At 35.6% G+C, this 4,388-nt stretch overlaps 1 long non-coding RNA gene across 1 annotated transcript; it reads left to right on the top strand.

Annotated features, from left to right (window-relative positions):
- Positions 1 to 792: 792 nt before the first annotated feature.
- LOC140235208 (uncharacterized) lies at positions 793 to 3,981 on the top strand. Its single transcript, XR_011901682.1, has 3 exons — positions 793 to 986; positions 3,309 to 3,406; positions 3,846 to 3,981. It is a non-coding gene; the product is annotated as an uncharacterized lncRNA (long non-coding RNA).
- Positions 3,982 to 4,388: the final 407 nt, after the last annotated feature.

Genomic DNA, 4,388 nt, shown 5'->3' with positions numbered 1-4,388 from the left:
TGTCTTTTTATTGACTATTGTTAAAGGTATTATTATTATTATTATTATTATTATATCATTATCATCATTGCCGCTCTAATAAAGCGCATATACCTTTGGCAAGGTCTCTATGCGCTTTAGAGGGGGAACAAAAGATAAACAGGAAAAGGTAATTTCAGAAACAACAACATGCTCCTTTAATCATCATCTACAAACACCATGTTACTATTTTAACAGATAAGTTTAAAAAAAAATTGACTTATTGATGGAACTTGCATGTTTTATCTCTTGGACTGTTGTTCCACAGTTCTGGAGCGGCGTAAACTACGTTTGCCATAGTAGTTTGTAGTGTAATGGATTGACAGCTGATTGAGGGTATCACATATACAGATTCCCCTCTGATTTAGGAACTCTCATAGGCTCATATTTCACAAGGAGCACTGAAAGGTAAGAAGGAGCAATTTTGTGAAAACATGAATAAACAAACAACAAGATCTTAAATTCAATACGCGAAATAATTATGTGAATACTTGATAAAAAAGAGAGATGTTGAAACAAGCAAGTACCAGTACGTCACTTCGTCGGCGTTTTCACGAACTGACGCTATTTCGATTTTGGTCAAAATTTTCAAAATCGAGATATTGGTACCAAATGAAAGTGCTTTCAAAACTCTACCGAATCCCAAAATTTTAGATCACAAAATTAATTATTCTTAATTTTATCAAAGAAAGAAAAAAACGACGGAACTCGAAATATCGAGAAATTGAGAAAAAGGAGTTTCACGAACCGACGCACGAAAGATACGCCGGTTCGTAAAACCCGAATTGCTACGGTGAAGAGCAATGCGGGTTTCACGAACTGTCGCAGTTGCGTTACTTTGAGCTTTGTTCAACTTACTGGCCTAGAATTAGGTTTTGGCCCTAATCCAGATCTCAGAGTGAGAACCAAACCTTCTGAAAGATGAATGACGGCCTAAGCCAGCCCACTGTCCACGAGTGAAGTGAATGGTAAGCTATAATCCTATTAAAATCATGCTCAAAATAACAGTTTCAGTTGGACTACCATAACCATTAATTGCGGTAGTGTGTAGTCCCATGTATTCAATCGCGTGATGCTTATGAAGCCTAGTCTGTAAACGCCATACAATTTCAAATTAGATCCCAAATCATATTATTTATTGTTTCTTTTCAACTTATGTCGTTACTTCTGAGACTACTGAGTACTGTAGTCGTAACGTCTGTGTGCAAGACATGCAGATTGCAAGATTTCAAAGTCTCGAAGACACTATTTAAAGCCTTGACTTTTGAGTTGAAAATGAAATCATGAGATTGACAAAGTAGGCGTACTAAACAAAACAAAAAAAAGTCTAACAGTAAAACTCAAAGGAAGAGTAAAGAATAAAGTTAGACATGTTAGACTTTTACTTTCAAGTCTAACTATTAAGTCTAAGTTAAGACTTTACTTGTAATACCGGTACCAGTTACTAAAACTAAGATCAGCTGAAGTCTAAGACCAAGTCAAATTAACATAGTTCAGAGCCATACCGGTACACGGTAGTCTAGCTCTAGATCTACATCTAGACTAGTGGTAATAGTAGGTAGAGTCCACCCATTTTTTCCCCCAATCTTTACTGGTCCATTCCTGAAAAAGTTACTGGTCAGTGTCCAACAGTGATTTTTCCTGGTCAGGGACCGTCGGACCAGTGCCAGTGTGCAGCGTTGGTGTAGATGTCATCTATGACAGTATACTATGTGGTCTAGTGATACTACCTAAACACTACGAGTACTCTACAGGTTAGGTGGCTTTCCTGTACAGTGCAGTGTTAAAGTATACTTGTGAATTCAGCCCTAGTACCGTACTGTGTGTAGTGTATGTCTAACGTTAGTTCGAGTGGAGTGCCTAAGCACAGCGGTGGGGCTTTTTTCCCCTAAAACTTGTGAATGTGGCCCAACCAAATGGCGTTTATATATTTACGCTTGATTGATAGTGATACAGTGGCGCTGTCGATTTCCACAGCAGCCATACATAATCTTTTGTCCTTTCTTCTTTCCTTATTTCCCTTTGTTCTTTCACACTTTTTATTCTTGGAATCGAAGGACTTCTAAGAAATGTCCCTCGACTGATTTAACCAGGACTCTTGAGTTCTGGTAAACCTAACCTAACCGAGTAACCGTTAACATTTGTTAGGCCTAACATAACAGTAACACTGACTTAGCCCTGTATTGACTTTGTCTTTGGCCGACTTACTGAGATGGCGAGTCTAACTCTTTAACGTTAGTCTAAACGTAGTCGTTCGATCTGTCAGTGTCAGTGTCACCGGCTTTTGTATATGGTGCCATCTCTAACGTACGTTAACAAGTTGATGTTAGTTATCTATGTCAACTTACTGAGTCAGTAATAGTGGTACTGTCATCCTGTTGGATATCGCCGCAATATCATCCGTGACGTGTTAATTTCGTGTCACAAAGACAAAAGTTGCCAAGATCTAATAGTATTAGATGTCTAGATCTAGATGTAGTCTAGATCTATAATATAAATTTTGTGAACCACTGGTAACTTAAAAGTGAAAGGTCTAGACTTCACTTAGTCTATAATTAGACCAGACATTCATGAGGCAAAGGCCTATTTAGTAGATCTATTCTTATTCTATTTTAACGTCAATTCCTACTAACTCGCCACGTGTTATTTCTAAGGCCAAGGACTTCCAGGTTAGTGATTTTTTTTTTTCATAAATACCAAACAGCAGACGTGTTTCATTTGCATTCTTGTGCAGACTTCATGAAAATATGTGCAGTATCAAAGAAATATGATGCACATGACAATGCCAGTGTTTTATAGGTGAATGGTTAATACCTTTAAAAGCTGAATGATAATGTAGAGTCTAGGTCTAATTAAGATGTTACAGTCTCTGATAAGAAACAGGTTTGATTGTCATAGACTGTTTCCCAAATGCAGGTACATGTAGTAATATTCAGCTATTTCAATGCAATGCCTTGTTTACAAATACATGTAGATTTATATTCATGTGAATGATGATTCAATTTCTACATGAGACATACCAAGTGCTAAACATAATATCTTGCATCAGTAAAATGTGTAAATGAAGAGACAATTTGAATATGCATCAAATACGAACAGCAGCATTTTTTGACATTCTTTGATCCTGCATAGGCCTACCATTTTGTTTTATGTTTAATATAAATAGAGCAAAATAATTTCAACTTCAGTTTTGTTGGCTGATTTTTTTTTCTTCTCAAAATTAAAGTTGTATCTTGTGCCATGATGTTTGATTTTAATCAAAAGTTCTTAATTTCTTTCTTTTCTTTCAGATGACTGGTGCCATGTAGTAGCGAAGAACTGGACTGTCTCAGAAAAGAAAAGGAAAAGTACAGGGTCGTGTATATCACCAACGGATGTGAATACAATGGTAATGTAGAGTCTAGGTCTTATTAAGATGTTAAAGTCTCTGATAATAAACAAGTTTGATTGTCGTAGACTCTTTCCCAGATGCAATTAGTAATATTCAGCTTTTTCAAAGCAATGCCTTGTTTACAAGGACATGCAGATTTATTCATGTGAATAATAATTTAAATTCTACATGAGACTTACTAAGTGCTAGACATAAGATCTTGCATCATTAACATATGTAAAAGGCGAGACAATTTGAATATGCATCAAAAACAGCAGTATTTTTTTGACATTCTTTGATCCTGTATACCGTTTTGTTTTATGTTTAAATAAATAGAGCAAAATAATTTCAACTACAGTTTAGTTGGCTGATTTCTTTTTCTCAAAATGAAAGTTGTATCTTGTATCATGATGTTTGATTTTAATCGAAAGTTCTTAATTTCTGTCTTTTCTTTCAGATGACTGATGCCATGCAGTAGCGAAGAGCTGGACTGTTTCAGAGAAGAAGAAAAAAGTACAGCATCGTGCTGATCATCAAGGAATGTGAATACAATGGCTTAGGAAAGAAGACAATCTACAGATAGGATAGAAGGGAGAAATTGGGATGAAGGGCGACAACATAAGGATGGTATATCTACAGTGAAATGTGATTGTAAAGTGGAAACATGAAAGGAGATCCTAAGATTGAAGGTGAAAACAATGCATTCCATTCTGTGATGTCATAATTACAATTTTGCTACACTTTAATAACACTACAGAGAGACATTTATATCAAGGAAAGCTTCATGTGGATGTGGAACGTTAGATTTTTTTAAGTGTTCATTGGTATGTATTTCATGATAATAAATCTTGAAGGTTTTGTGTGGTAATCATAACCTTGTGATAAATCTTGATAGATTTCTAAGTGCACATTGGCAATATTTAGATGATGCTGTAATCAGATTAAGTTCTATTCTCCTTTATTCTTTTATTTATTATTTTGTTGTCTTCAACCCACTTTG

The sequence above is a fragment of the Diadema setosum genome, chromosome 11, assembly GCF_964275005.1.
Source record: "Diadema setosum chromosome 11, eeDiaSeto1, whole genome shotgun sequence".
Lineage (NCBI taxonomy): Eukaryota > Metazoa > Echinodermata > Echinoidea > Diadematoida > Diadematidae > Diadema > Diadema setosum.
Note: the sequence above shows the minus strand (reverse complement) of the source record. Positions and strands in the feature narration are given on the sequence as shown.